General features: G+C 38.5%; 1 long non-coding RNA gene across 1 annotated transcript in view; it reads right to left on the bottom strand.

Moving 5' to 3' along the window:
• Positions 1 to 472: 472 nt before the first annotated feature.
• LOC142073174 (uncharacterized) overlaps positions 473 to 16,726 on the bottom strand; it is a 37,290-nt gene continuing 21,036 nt past the window's right edge. The window contains exon 3 of the long non-coding RNA XR_012669879.1: positions 473 to 744. This is a non-coding gene — a long non-coding RNA (uncharacterized LOC142073174). The remainder of the gene's footprint in view (positions 745 to 16,726) is intronic.

Genomic DNA, 16,726 nt, shown 5'->3' on the forward strand with positions numbered 1-16,726 from the left:
ACTTTTACATACATATACAAACACACTTTTATAGGACCTCATTCTGCACTATTAAAGTCAATGGGAATTCATTGTGAGCAGAACTGGGGAGCCATAAAGAGTTCAACACATATTACACAGCTAGAGGTTTCACATTCCCCAAGGAGGATGGAATTAAAGTATGAGATGCATTCATAACTACTTCAGTGTGGAAGAGATCTAGTATTCCTGCAAGAAAAACTTTCTCAAAGCAAAGTTGTAACTTTGGCCAATGCTTTTTGTGTTATGCCACAGCAGTAACCATATTGGTAATGGAGAACAGCAATTTCCACAGTGTCTTCGTCACAAGGTATCATTTTCACTTAAACATTATTTTCAAAACCACATTCTTCAATCCATCTTTAAGCCCAAATATCCTACTCAGAGACAAGTTATTTTTCCCAGCAGAAGACGCAAATCAGACTGTACTAATGGATGATACCTTTTGGTTTCGTCTTCCTCCTCTGTCTTCCTTCTCCATTCATCTACTTTTCTCATACCATAGATAGCAATACAGACAAAAGGTCACATCACTTGCCAGCGGCAGGGAACTTGGTATTCTGCAACTGATGGTTATTACACTCATTCTGATCATCTCACTGTTACTTTGTGCTCCTCCTGTCTCCTTGCTGCAGTTTAACAGCATATACTTAGCCTGTTAGTTCCTCATCTTGCAATGGTAGAAGTGCACAATTCCCACAATAGGGGATTCAAATCCAGGCACCCCTGCAATACATATAAATAATTATTATTTATTATCTGACGGGGTCAGGGAGGGATTCAAGAGTATTCTGGATGACTTTTAAGGGTTCTTTGTGTTTTTTTATCTCCTTCCTCTGAAGCATCAGAGATGGCCACAGCTGGAGATGGGGCATTGGACAGGGAGGGCCAGGGCTTTGAGGTGGCACAGAGCATTTCTTCACTCAGGAGCTTGGCTGGCTGGTTCTTGCTCACATGATTGGGATCTAACGGATTGTCAGATGTGAGATTGGGAAGGATTTTCCCCCAGGTCAGATTGGCAGTGACCTTGGGGTTTTTTCACCTTCTTCTGCAGCATGTGGGTGCAGGTAGCTCGCCAGGATTATCTGTGCATCTCTCACTTAATCATCTCCCTTCTGTTGCAAGGGCCTTGGGCACTGGTGCACCTTGGTCCCCACATTTTCTCCTTGTGTAACATAATAGTTTAGTCTTCTGTGGGTTGTAATCCTTTGGTCTAATTTCAATGGTTGGGTTTAGTGTGTGCGTGCTGCTGGTGGCCTGTGGGAGACAGAATGGATGACCTTGTGGTCCCTTCTAGCCTTAAACTCTATAACAAAAACAGAACCAGTGTTAAGGCTTTTCCATCTACTTACCAAATTGTTTTCTTTTCTTGCCTAAACAATTATCTGCCTTTTATTTAGGTCTTTCTGTCCCCAGTGTTGTTCATCCAGCACTGTATTTATTGTCTGACTGTATGTTTTGCCAATATCTCAAAACTTTATTGCTTGCTTAAGAGGGGTTCTGGTTCTTAAAACACGTATAGTTTGATTCAACTAGCCTTACTCAGGTTGAGTGGTACTTACTCATTTCAGTTCATGGGAGAGCTCCCAAGAGTATGTGCTGCTCAATGCCAGAATCAGACCCTTAACAATAAATGACCTAAGAAGACCCAGAAAATGAGAAGGGTTTAGGCTAAATCCACAAGGGCAAGGAAATTCAGATGCAAGACTGAAATGTACCATATGTCCTCTAATACTTAAGCATAAAAGGAGGCATTGTTAGAAAGTAGCTAAGGTCATGCCTTATTATGGTTAAGTATGAAAAAAAACATATGGTCCATGTCAGCTTTACCTTTGAATTTCTTTGCTTTTGTAGTTTTAAGTTAGAACCTTAATCATTACATTGATGTCACTTGGGGTTTAATTCTTTTATATTTTTATGCAAGTTTGAATAACAATTTAAAGGAAACTTAAGAAAAAGAAAAGAAAAGAAAAGAAAAGAAAAGAAAAGAAAAGAAAAGAAACCCTCCAAAATGTGTCTGAAATGCTTTGTTTTAGTTCTTTCACTGGCAGTGCTGTGCAATATAAAAGGTATCATTGCGAGCTTATGAAACTATGGACCTGATTCTTATTTACGCTAAGGGTCCCCTTTATACTAAATTATGTAGTTTACAACCACTCCAAGTCTCCTTTACACTGCCAGATGGCGTAAAGGGGCCTTAGCGTAAATATAAGCAAGGCCTGTTTGTACTATTGAGGTCTTAAAATCTGATTAAAAAACTCTAATACATTCTGGTTCTTCAGCTGGAGTTGCAATGGAAGTGAACGAGACATTGTTTTACTATGTTCAGTCACATCAATCATTAAATAGTTAATACCAATGGTCCTCTTTCATGTCAGGTTTTAAATTGGAGTTGCATATGCTAACATTTTATGAAAGATAATTGCTGTGTACGTGCAATGACCACCTTTATAGCATCTGTATCTTGGATACACTGACCGCATTTTGTTTAAACTATTAAAATAGCATATTAAAGGCAAAATCATGACTATATTTGGCTAGGAGAGAAAAAAGACAGCTGAAACCAATAAAAGTGCATATCCTTTTGATCCTTCTCTGCCTCCTCAACAAATGATGACAAACTGATTTTTTAAAACAATTTTTTGACAACATCTATGTTATGGTCCAGTTTCAGTCTGCAAAGGATTTCTTCTTTTTATTTATACACCTCTGAAAATAATTGCAATCCCCATGGCAGATGCTTGATCTCAGATACACAGGAATATTAAAAAGATATTGTAATACAGTAATAATTTCAACCACCTCCCCTTTTATTACAGCATAATCTTCATTGTGTTCTAGTAAATAAAATCATGCATTTAGCTCACATTTGATTAAACTGGTGTTGCATAGGCTGAAGTCTATTTTTGTTTATAAAGAAAGAAGTGTTTCTACTATGAATTTACATAAACCCACTAATTCTTCTTTATGTTGTGTTTATTGATCTGGGTTGAAACCCAGTTGTTTTCACCAGTGAACAACGTTAACAAGACAGCAACAAAAAAGTCAGCATTTTCGCCCTTTCTGTCCATCAATGGCGGAAGTAATTTTGGGTGGGAAAAGAGTTTTCAAAAATAAAAGTAAAAAGGAATGTAGATATGGAATTTTGTTTTGCTGTTTGGTATTTGATTCAAGTTTGCCAGGATGACAGTACGAAACTGACTATATACTGTACTATTATAACAATGGCAATTAGACCATTTCTTGGGAGAGTTGCTTGTCATGTTTCACCATTTGAATTTCTTTACATCACTTACATTAGGTGAATTTAAGAAAAGTTAACTTTAAATCGATTCAAACAGGAATTTAGGGTCAAATTTTCAAGTGTGCTCAGCTCTCATTGTGACTTTTAAGGACAGATTTTCAGAAAGGAACAGTATTCAATGAGTTAATCTGTATTGAGTGCTTTTGAAAATCTGCCCATTTATTTTGGGGCTAAAAGGGAAAAAAAAGTTCTTTTGAAAATGACAGGTTTCAGAGTAGCAGCCGTGTTAGTCTGTATTCGCAAAAAGAAAAGGAGTACTAGTGGCACCTTAGAGACTAACCAATTTATGGTTAGTCTCTAAGGTGCCACTAGTACTCCTTTTCTTTTGAAAATGAGGCTCTCACATGGGTACTAATGCCTTTAGACAGTCTGGGCCACAGAGCTTGCTTGCCGGGTTCTCTCCTTCCTCTTCACTGCAACTTGTACAGCTTTTGGAAAAAGAGGAAATAGGCTCTATACAAATTCCTCGACCTCATCACCCTAAACTTTGTGAAAGCTTGGGTCTAGGTCCAGATCTGCACTTCGTGAATGCCTGTTTTCTCTACACTGAGTCAAAAATCTGAATCATACACCGCAAAACTAATGGAAATTCAGATATGGATTCTTGATGCAAATACATGCCCCAATCCTACAGTTAGCTGCACACAATGAAGAAATTCATTTATGCTATGCTGACAAATTACAAATGTTATACTATTGAATGCAAAAATTATATTTGACAATGAAAACTTTTAGAAATTTTCCTATTTTTAGCTCTTTTCATAACTCATCTTTGACATTTATCTGAAAAATATGCTCTCTTTTGTGCAACAATTACTAATTTGTAAGGGATAAGGAAAATGGATTTTAAACTCTAGTACGCAGTTGCTGAGCTCTTCAGGTTAGCTTTGAAGTGCATTCTGAAGCCACAAAAGAATCCTTCAGATTCTTTCACTGTTCCTGCTGATAAAAACATAAGAGCTGCTTTACTCGGTAAGGCCATGGTCCATCTTGCCCACTATCCTGTCGCTGACAGTGGCTCATACCAGCGCTTCAGGGGGAGTGTACACAACATGGCAATTATGGAGTGATTCACCCCTATCTTCTACTCCTGGCTTCTGGTAGTCAGAGGTTTAGGGTCACCCAAAGAATAGGGTTGCATCCCTGACCATCTTGGTTTACAGCCATTGATGGTCCTGTCCTCCATGAACTTATCCAGTTCTTTTTGGAACCCACTTATACTTTTGGCCATTACAACGCCCAATGGCAAGGAGTTCCTCAGGTTAGGTGAGTGAACTGGTACTTCCTCTTATTTGTATTAAACCTGGTGCCTATTAATTTCATCAGGTGACCTCTATTTTTTGTATTATGTGAAAGGTTAAACAACACTTATCTATTCACTTGTTCCACACCATTCATGATTTTGTAGACTATCATATCCCCCCTTAATCATCTCTTTTCTCAACTGAACAGCCCTAATCTTTTTAGTCTTTCCTCATATGGAAGCCATTCCATACCATTGATCATCTTTGTTGTCCTTTTCTAAACTTTTACCAGTTCCATTATATCCTTTTTGTAATGTGGCAACCAGAACTGGACACAGTATTCAAGTGCGCACCATGGCACTTTATAGTGACATTCTGATATTTTCTCTCTTATTTTCTATCCTTCTCCAAATAGTTTCTAACATACCATTATAGCTTTTGACCAGTGCTGCATATTGAGCAGACATTTTCAGTCACCACTATCCACAGTGACTCCAAGATTTCTTTCTCAGGTGGTAACAGCTAATTTAGAACCCATAATTTATAATAGGTTGGAATTATTTTTTTCCAATGTGCATTACTTTGCACCTATCAACATTTTACTTTCATCTGCCACTTTGTTGCTCAGTAACCCAGTTTTGTGAGATCTCTCTGTAACCCCACACAGTCTGCTTAGGACTTAACTATCTTGAATAATTTTGTATCATCTGCAGACTTTGCCACTTCACTGTTTACTCTCTTTTCCAGATTATTAATGAATATGTTAAACAGAACTCGTCCCAGCCCAGATGCTTGGGGAATCTTGCTGCTCACCTCTCTCCATTGTGAAAACTGATTGTTTATTCCTACCCTTTGACTTCTATCTTTCAACCAGCTACTGATCCATGAGAGGACCTTCCCTCTTATCCCATGGCTGAATACTTTGCTTAAGAGCCTTTGGTGAGGGACCTTGTCAAAGGCTTTCTGAAAATCCAAGGATACTATATTTACTGAATCACCCTTATCCACACACTTGTTGACTCTCTTAAAGAATTCTAATGATTGGTGAGGCACAACTTCCCTTCACAAAAGCCATGTTGACTCTCCCCCAACAAATCATGTTTATCTATGTGTCTTATAATGCTGGTCTTTACTATAGTTGCTGCCAATTTGCCTAGTACTGAAATGAGGCTCTCTGGCTGGTAATCGCCAGCATCAATTCTGGAGCCCTTTTTAAAAATAGGCATTACATTAGCTCTCTGCCAGTCATCTGGTACAGAGGCTGATTTCCATGACAGCTTATACAGTAGAGTTAGCAGTTCCGCAATTTCAAAGCTGAGTTCCTAAAGAACTCTTGAGTGAATAGCATCTTGTCCTGGTGACTTATTACTGTTTAGATGATCAGTTTGTTCTAAAACCTAATAATAAGTTAAAACAGATGGGTACGTATGATGGCATGAGGACATAACCAATAGCAGTATCACTAGAAAAGCACCAAAATATACAATTTAGAATTTTTTGTAACTACAATTTAGTGGTGAAAAAACATACAAGAGTGTTCAGGAAAATTACATTAAACAACACTACTCATTTATGGGTCTACTTCTCCCCTCACACCAGTTATACAGTGTAATTCCATAGACTTAATGGAATTACTCTGACCTTAAGCTAGTGCGAGAGAATGATCTGGCCTCATGTTTCTGTCAGTAGGCACTTAAATGAAAGTCAGACCAGGGTACAGCAATGGCGAGCACCAGAATTACAAATCCAAAAAGCATAAGGAAAACTCAAGAGGCACATAACAGAAAATCATGGTGTCAATGTAATACTAATTTCTCGGTTCTAGCATTTTTTGGTACTGGAGCCACAATCTGAAATAGAGTGACATAAAACAAGAATATAATTTTACAGCTATTGTTAGCACATTCAAATATTCACAGAGAATGCTGCACTTTAAACATGAACTTTAATAAGTGAAAAAGACTTGAAAGAAAATAATAGTCATTTAAAGTTACTTGGTTCTAGATCAAGTTATTTTACCTTCAAATGAACCAGGACTTGTGCATAGGTACAGGATGAACAATTCTAGTTTCTGATTTGCAGAAAAAGATAGACTGTTCGGAAACCAAAGCAGGCCAAAACACAGCCCACCTTGATCACAGATAGAAAGGACAGCCAATTGATGTACCATATAGAATCATGACAAGATACAACATATATACGAGATACCTATACAACCTATAGGTCTATTAAAAGTTGAGCACCAAATTTTCAAAGGACCTCCATATTTTGAGCACATCAAATTTGTGAACAAAAATCCTCAGTTTGCATACACAAATGAGCATTTGCATATACAAAGCCGGCATCTGGCCCACGTTTGTATGCGTACACAGGCTTACAGAATTAAGACCTTTTGAAAAGTTGGCTGTTGATATCTTGTTTAAACCACACGGAATGGGCCACTGAATGGCTCCTTTATCAGGTTTGAATTTGAGAGCTTCAGCAGCAAAGCACAGATCCCTACCACTGGAGCTAAAGGATTAACTCTATTAGCTGGCAACAGAACTAAGCTGTTACCTAGTGAAACCACCACTAGAAAGGAACGTGACACTTATTTTGCAAGAGAGTTATATATAAAGAACATTCACATGTACAATGGCTCAATTCTATGGACAAAGATTTCATAGAAAATAGCACACATTCAAACTATTGTGGTATCATCTGCACTATGAATCCAAAAAGGTATAACTGGTCTGGAACTATTTTTATTACAAAACTAAAACTGCAATCTTCCTCAGATGCCACTACAAGGCACAAAAATTGTTGTTGTCATATATCAAGACAACCTCTCAAATGCCACAGGAGAACACATCTGTATATTCATTTATGGGCATCCATCCACACACACACACACTTTTTTTCCCCATAAGATTTCTTACAGTCTTGTGAGACTCCAGTGCATGTTTATCCATGACACCTAGGAGAAACATTCTGGGCATGTCATATTTCATTTCTGTCTGAAAAGATTTCTTTCTGGTAATGGCTATGACTCAACACCCAGTTAGCACTCAGTTCCATAAGCAGTATCTCAAGTAAGTAAAAGTGACACCACATACAATGTTCTGAAATGTTACAAAGAGCTGAGAAGAATCAATATTGATGTCAGGAGGTGGTAAGTTCCACATCAAAAAGACAGTATTTCAACTTGGCTAGCTCTAAAATTCTGCCCAGAGACAAGGCTGTGTCAGTTTAAGTTGCACTCTGTGATATGATGTTAGCTGGCAAGCATGTCATATTACATTAGAACTCAAAAAGGACCTGCTATACTTATTTAAAGGTGATAATTCCAAAACACAGATATTTTGCTCTAGTTGGTACAAGAAGGTAATGTATATTTTACTGTCATCACAGGCTGGAGCATACTCATAGGGCCTGATTTTCCTCTCATACCATTTTTACACTGGTGTAGTGTTACACTGAAGCCAATGGAGATGCTCCTAAATTATACCAGGATCAGAGAAAAGAACTGGGCCCACTAAATTAAAAGTACATTATAAACTCAATCCTACACTACTGGAGTTAATGGGAGTTATGCCACCGACTTCAATGGGAGCCGGATCGAATTCTAAATGAATGATGATCACAATATTTTGGCCCTAGGAAATAGGAAGGGAATCTTGTTTTTCCCTTTTTTCTATAGTCAGTTACTTTGTTCTCCCTATACTACTAACAAAAATTGTTTACGCTTTATCAAAAGGGAACACTTTACAAAGTTCAATAATAGACCATCAATGTTCAGGCTAATTTTATTTGTTTGTTTGTGAATTCAGCATGAGAAATACAAGGCTGATACTCGTTCTTCTCTCCTTCAAGTGCAAGTGAATCATCTTCATAAAATGTAAGAAAATCCCAAAATACTTAAGAAAAATATGTAGATACATCAAAATTAATTGAAAAAAATCTCCTGACTTAATTCAAGTATTAAAAATTAAGAAAAACTCACTCCATCGTTCTTCAGAAATGTAGAGCGAAGATTTTTCTCCACCATTGTCTTGGCATGAAGCTGAAGTTGGTTCCAGTTCCTTATTCAAAGGCCAAATTATGTTTTTTAAAATTCACCAGTGTAAGTGTTTTTTGGGGTTTTTTTTAGAAATTTCACCAAAATAATGAGACTGAATTTTATAACAATATATATTCAAGCAAGACTACAGTCCCACAAGGTGAAATTTGAAAAAGTTACTGATATTTGATGATATATAAATAACAAAATACTTTTTGAGTCATTCCAAGAGACATATCCCTGAGACTTAAACTGTTTTGAAGGAGCTGGCACATGCAGTTCCCCCTGACCCAAAGCTATATTCCTGCTCAAAATGCTGCCACATGTTACACTCCAAACCCATTTCCATTTTGAAAATGCTCTTCAAATAATGAGCTGGCTTTGACTGCCTATAAGTGACCAAAAAACAAAAAAAAAACCAACTTCTTAGGTCACATCCCTGTGACTGTTGGACTGTCCTGAAGTAGCAGTGACATGCTACTCCATGACCTGAAGATTTATTTCTGCCCAAGGTGCTGTCACATCCCCATCCCACTTCAATTGTACAAATTTTTCTGGAATAAGAAATCGACTTTGGGTGACTATAAATGACACAATACTTCTTGGAACACCCCAAGTGACAGTCTAATGGTTGCAGACCTGTGCCACTTGCAGGGACCTGAGAAACATTTTGAAACTCACAGCTGAAGTCACTTTGTCTTCTCCCCGAACCCCACATTCTTCGTTATGCCCATGGTGAAAAATATATAAGGAAATGTGGGTGATCTGCTTAAATGTCATGAGTGATATAGGCCAGAGTATCCACTAGTTCTCTACAGGCCTGGTGCAAAGCCCATTTAGGATAATGGAAAGATTCCCATTAACCTCAGTGGTCTTTAGATCATACCCTATATTATTAATATCACATTACATACTACATCCCAAAGAATCTCCTACATGATTTTCAGACTAAATACAAATGGAGATTATTATACCCATCACCAAATTCACCCATCTTGTTTGCTGCACCTTTCTAGTCCCCTCTTTTTCATAGATTCATAAATTTTAAGGCCAGAGGGAACCATTATGATCATTTAGTCCATCCTCCTTTTTTTGGATAAAAGAAACAGATTGAGGTGCTTAAATCTCTCACTATAAGGCATGTTTTCCAGACCTTGAATCATTCTTGTAGCTCTTTTCTGAACCCCTTCCAATTATTTTGAAGCGTGTGTAACGCCGACAGTCATCAGTGGGCAGGATCAAACGTTGGGCCTCTGGAGCTTAGTGCATGAGCTTCTATCACCTGAGCTAAAAGCAAACTGGCTGTTAGCTAAGGCTGTAGAGCAGACTCATTTTCTCTCTCTCTAAGTGGTCTTAGTGCCACTTGATGGGACAGACCACCGCATGGGTTACACGTGGACAGCATAACTGGGCATGGTGTTCCAGTAATGGTTTCACTAATGCCATATAGTGAAGTAATACCACCTCCCTGCATCTACTTGATATTCTTTCTGATGCCTCCAAAGATCGTGTTTGCCCACTTAGCTACAGTATCACACTCAGAGCTCATGTTCAGTTAATTAACTACCATGACCTCTAAGTCCTTTTCACAGTCACTTGAGCTTATCCTGTGTCTCTACGGTATTCAGAAATTGACACCAGACAACTGAATCCATGCATCACTGACTTTAGTGACTTTTCAGGAATAGCCTTTGAGCAATAGCTTAGCACACAATAATTTCACATGATATTTCACAAAAGTTGGAAGGGAAATCCACCTCCAAAGGCCTGATCCAAATCCCACTGAAGCCATTCATGTCCCAGGAGAGAAGTTGAGACTCTCCATAGCTCATTTTCATTGATGAAACAGGTCTGCACTATCCAGATCCCAGAAGAGAAGAGCTATACTGCAGAGCCCACCAAACAGACACACCATTCTCTCTCTAATTCATACTACAGATTTGCCAAACCGTGAAAGACTCTGCCATCTTCAAGACTCTCTGATAAACCTGGAGTGGCTGTAGCTGTTATTAGTATATTTTCTATGCAAATGACATGCAAAAGAATCTAGTTTCTCAAAAACACATCCTGATAATTCCTACAAGATAGAAAATATCGAGACAACGGTCCTAAAAATTCATTTTAAAAACTATGATAAATAAAACAAATGCTTTATAAGAACATCTGACAATAGATGAATGGCCAAAACAGAGTAAGGTTTCATTATAGTGGATGCTCTTAATAGTTGGATGAACTTGTTAGGTATATTTCCTTTTCTAGCAGCCTTTCACATTTTAAGTAAATTTAAAACATTACTGGAACCAGCAATATCACTAAAACTGGAATGAACTTTTCCAGTGCACCCACTGTATATGTTCCTTCAAAAACACCAATTTCACTGAAAAGACGAATTGTAGCAAAGAAATCTGAATTGTGTTTTTTTTTCGAATTTATACAACATTACACAGGAATCTACAATGTGAAATTTGACAATTTTTTGCTTATTGAATCCAGGCTATAAACTTTGAACTGTTTGACTAAAAGGAAGATGTAAAATTTTCGTTCTTAAAATGTAACTTGCATTTATTTAAAATATGAAAGTAAATTAAGAGCAACAACAAATATGATTAGCAGATAATCCAAAACATGTTCGGTTATGTCTGTCCCTAGTGTATCTGCACTCAAATCAATGGCATTCCATCAGTGATGACTTTGTGAATTTTATTTAAATAATTTTTTCTTTCAATAGATGAGGACTATTTGTGGTTAGTTATACTGGAGCCTGCTTTCTGTCAAAACAGCAGAACTGTAACCACTCCCAGCACCCAAGGGGCTGAAATACAATTCCTGACCATGTTTGTTTCATTCATTTGATTTTTACTGGACCAAATCCTGCAGTTCTTACTTGGGCAGAATTCCCACTGAGGACAATTGATGGTTTACTTCAGTAAGGACTGATTATTTTAATTGCATTATTCCAGCTAATGCGTTTAGTTAGAACAACAGACACAGATATACTGTCTTCGTATTAAGCTTTGTATGTCTGTAATTAGCTTTCCAATGAGACCTGTCTGAAGTCATAATACATTTATGCATGCTGTAAAAATATTTCACAGTATACTCCTGTTCATCTGAACCCTACTTCCCAAACCACTGCATTATCCGAATCGCTTCCTTGTCCCCGCCCCCAAAAACAACTGCACGTGTGCAACCCCCGCCCCCAAGTTAGCCACCTTGCCCAGCTGCTGGCATGCAACACCTCAGTGAAACCCCTGTCACCTGTGCTTGCATGGACATCCCCTGCCCACTTCCCTGTCCCTGCATCTCCACCATGGTGTTGCTCTTCACCTGGTCGGTGTCACAGCTCCAACCCTGACTGATGCAGCACTTAAGTGCCCAGCTCTTTCTTCAACATGGCCTCTATGCTGCTCCCTGGGTGGCCCTCAGGAGACACTGCTGGGACATGCCAAGCTGAGCAGCCACAGTAGGAACCCAGGTGCTAGAGAGTCTGCTGCCTTGCTGTTACCATGCATGCTTAGTGACAACCGCAAAGCCTATACCCTGTCCTACTGTTTCTGACTGCAAGGGAGAGCGCTCAAGGGCATTGGGATGAGAGTCTATTCTCCCAATTATCTGAACTCCTGATTATCCAAATAAAATCTGTGTCCCCAGTGCTATTTGGATAAACAGGAGTATAATGTACACTTTGTATTGTCACAAACCATATAAAAGAAGGTACTGTACTATTATGCTTGACCTTTGTAGTTCCACTTAAGTGCTTAAGTCACTTCTGAAAATGGAATTTATGCTTCTAAGTCACATGTGCACTTTTGGAATTTTTTATCCCAAATAAACATGTTTAACAACACTGGATTTCCTATATTGGATAGAACCATATGATCATCAGGTCCGGTGCCTTGTGTCCACCAGCGACAAGAAAATAAATCCATAAAGCACCTACCATCTAATGTACAATACTGGAGAGGGAGACAAATGTCCTTCTTACCTCCATCAGCATGCGAGCCCCCAAATGGCCTATTGCTCTCCATCACACACATAAATCTTGGTTTTATGACACCTTGTTATGGATGAAGAGAGTGGGTCAAAGTTTGAGTGCTGGTGGCAGAAACCAGAGTCTGAAACAAAGAATTTCTTCTAGCCTTTGTTAAAGCTGTATTACAGGCCAAAAGAACCTTCCTACTACATTCCACTGAAGCTGCCAAGTTTTGCTTTAAGGAGCTATCTAAGTTGGTAAACTACCTTCTCAATCCTGAGTGCCTAGAGCTCACAGCAGAACACAGCACCATGTGCCACAAAGAACTATTAACGTACTTCTCTGAAAAGATCACGGACATTTGGAAAGGCTTCTCTAATAGTATGGATCTGCTCCTTTTAATATGGCCAATAAGCAGCCTGCCTGCATTCCCAGAGTTCAGTACATTAACTCTTTGAGAGGCCCTGAACATCGTAAAGGAGTCTTGACCTAAGACCTGTGATTCTGACCTATGCCCTTCTAGGCTTGTGAAAGAGTCATGAGCAATTAAAGCCATTCAGGACTGAAAATTGCTAACCCCTCATGGTGGGGAAAGAATCCTTCCTTCCGTTCTTCAATATGCAATAATCCAGTCAATACTGAAGAAACCTACCCTGAATACATCAGTTGTAATCATTGTTGCCCATTGTCAAATCTCCCATTCCTGAGCAAGTTAACAGAGAAGCTAACCCAAAGCCATCCAACTGTAGTTAATATCCTAGACTTGGCACAACCTAGATTCAGGCCAGGGCATGGGACAGAAATAGCTTTGGTGGTGTCAGTGAATGGTCTCCTGCTGTCAATGGGTGGAGGGCAGACATCCATTCCCATCCTCCTGGGACACTATGAAGCAGTCAGTGTTGTTGACCATGAGAGACTGCTTTCTCACATGAGAGACATGACCGAAGTCCAGGGAAATACACTAAAATGGTTTAAGTCCTTCCTGGAGGGATGCACCCAATGAGTAGTGAGAAAAAACTGCCGCTTCCCACCAGACCCTGCCCTTATAGAATCCCACAAGGAATAATTCTCTCTCTGGTCCCAAGTCAACACCTACATGCAACTACTAGGTGAACTGGTCAGACAACATGTGTGCAGATGGCACATAGCTCTACCCATCTTTCACCACAAACGACTCTACCACTACCATCAAAATAGCACAGTGCCTGTACAAGATTAGCTAATGAATTAAGAACATCTTGTTGATGGTGAATACTAGCAAGACAGAGGTTATACTGGTGGGCAGAGAAAGCACTTTAAAGAGTTGCAGATACAGTGCAGTCTCCTTTGAAGACACATACCCACAACTGGCCAATGAAGTTCAGAGTACATGAATTCTCCTGGGTTCCTCACTGACATGAAGTATGCACACAGCAGCATCTATGAATAATGCTTTCTACCATCTCCAGTTGACTAAGATACTTTGTCCCACTCTGGCAGACAGTGACCTGGTATCAATTATACATGCCATTTTCACCTCTCATCTGTACTGTAGCAATGCAATATACTTGGGCTTTTAAGAAACTCCAACTGATACAGGACACTCTAGCACATCTCAGCAACACAGGCTACTGTGAACACTTCAGACAGGTCCTCTGCTCTCTTCATTGGCTTCCCATAAAATATCAAGTCAAGCTCAAAATCTTTCTCTTTAGCTTCAAGGCACCCAGTGGCCTCAGTCTAGCATATCTAAAAGATTGTGTAAAGCTCAAGGATTAAGAGTTAAATTGTAAACTCTTTGAGGCAGGGACTGTCTTTTTGTTCTGTCTTTGTACAACACCTAGCACAATGAGGTCCTGGTCCTTGACTAGGGTCCTAGGAGCTATGCAAAATAATAAATAACTATTTTTGAATATAGTGAAGTATTCCTATCATAATCCAACATATGTCTGTTTTGTAATAGCAGTACTTGGTGTGTAATTAGTATGTGTTTGCAATATGTTATGCTATCCATTTTATCTATTTATAGAGCACTCATCACCAGTGTATCTGAGCACTATTTTAAGAGGCGTTTCTCTGAATGCTCTCTATATTTTTTACGTGCACTGGTATACTTGAAGATATTTACAGAGATTGTTTTAGAGAAGCTTACTCACTGGCACAGCTTGTTAGATGACATTTATTTATTGCTTAGATATAAATCTACAACTTTCAGTAAACCCTTATGGATCTAATTCAATGTACTTTTGTTTTTAAACCTTCTGTCTCCTGAACACTACATAATCTGTGTATGAGGGAGTTGGGCAAAAAAATTGCTTAGCTAAGGATTCTTCTTTAAGCACCTTTATGGCAGGTAGAGAAATGAAAATCTTAGAATATTTAAATGATAGAATGATTTTGCTTTTATGTCAAGAACAAGAAGAACCAAAAGAAGTTGTTCTATAAATTAGCTTAGCTCATTTTCCATTTCTGCTAGGGGAGAGGAGAGGACTAATGACAAACTATTGAAGGTAGTTTGAGAACAATAATACCATGACGCCTTTCAGAGATGTACAGCTTACGAGAGAGTATGTATGTTTAGATAAGCATGATCATCCACTACTAAAATAAACATCTTAAAGAGTGGTGTCTCTTTCCAAAGATACTAAGTAGTAAATAACTACAAAATAGCTATTAGTTCAACCATAGGGCTCACTTCTTCAACTTGATTTCAATGGGACTTTTGCCTGAGTAAGGAGCTCAGGTCCGAAGCCTAGGAAAAATGGTTTTGTGGCTAAGGCACTAAACTAGGACTCAGGAGAGCTTGTGCAGTTCCTTCCTGCCACAGACTTCCGGTGTGACTTTGGGCACATGAGTTAGGTACTTTTATACACATGCTTAAATCTAAATGTGTGAGTAGTTCACTGGAGCCAGTGGGACTACTCACATGCATACATGTCTGGGAACCTCTCTGTGATTCAATTCCCCACCTACAAAGAAAGGGATAATAATATTTCCTCTCTTCCCTTTGTCTACCTTGTCCATTTAAACAGCAATCTCTTCAGGGTAGGAACTGGTTTATGGTATGTGTTTGTACAACATATGGCACAATGAGAGCCTGATCTTGGTTGCTACATCTGTAATACAAATAAATACCCTAAGATACAGGATTCTAAGAAAACAACAATAGGTGTTGCGGAGGGCCGAATAATAGGCCATATAAGCTATACGTATTGGGAAAAGCATGGTATTGGAATTCTGTTTGCAACTGGGTTTCTTTTAATTGAGGTAGCAGCAAAGAACACAGTCTTACTTTTGTGAATGATTTATGCTTTCAAAGTTATATAAATCATATGGAACTGCTTTCTTTAGTTGTGTGGTGATGTTGGTATTCATATACTTTTTTGCTCTGTAGACTCAGTATTCCACTTCAGAGTATTTTGCTCACTCACTCACTCCCTTTTTTTCTTTTAGTACTGCTGAGTTTACCTTGAGCCAATCTATCCTGCCAAAATAGTTTCATTAAAAAAAACAACCTCCCTTGCTTCTCTCCAGTAATGAATTCCATCCAAAGCAACATCTTTCCATACCATACATGTGCCAGGATTTGTTAGCAAAACAGAGACAACAGTGTGGGTTTCTCTAACCATTATATTTTTTCTAAGGCAGCCCCATTAAATCACAACCACACGACAGTGTAAAATAGCCCATATACTTTTCAGCAACCTTCTTAGGGGAAGAACTTTGTATATTTTGTAATTGAATACTGTGTTTCAGAGATGCATAGTAAGAATTGGGATTTAATTACAAAATGTATTGCATATATGTAGATGAATACTTCTTTTCTTAAGTTTTAACTACATACATTGTATTATAAAAAAGAAAAATACAGATTTTGAAGTATGTGTTTTTGGAGACTGTCTTAAGAAAAATGCAGTCTTGTTTCCACCACAAATTATGACGACTTGTACAAAAATCATTCCTGCACTTTCTTTTAGGTCACATTTTCACCAACAAGAAAAGCAGCATCAATATGTGTCACTGCAAAAGCCTCACCCTCAGTCAGTTAGCAGAGCAAAATAATGCATGAAAGTGATTCACTTGTTTCTTTTCAGACTAAATTTAGTACTTACAAAAGGTGCCTGATGGATAGTGCTGAAGTCCTCTATTTATCTACCAAAGAGGAAGAG

This window comes from Caretta caretta, chromosome 9 (assembly GCF_965140235.1).
Source record: "Caretta caretta isolate rCarCar2 chromosome 9, rCarCar1.hap1, whole genome shotgun sequence".
Lineage (NCBI taxonomy): Eukaryota > Metazoa > Chordata > Testudines > Cheloniidae > Caretta > Caretta caretta.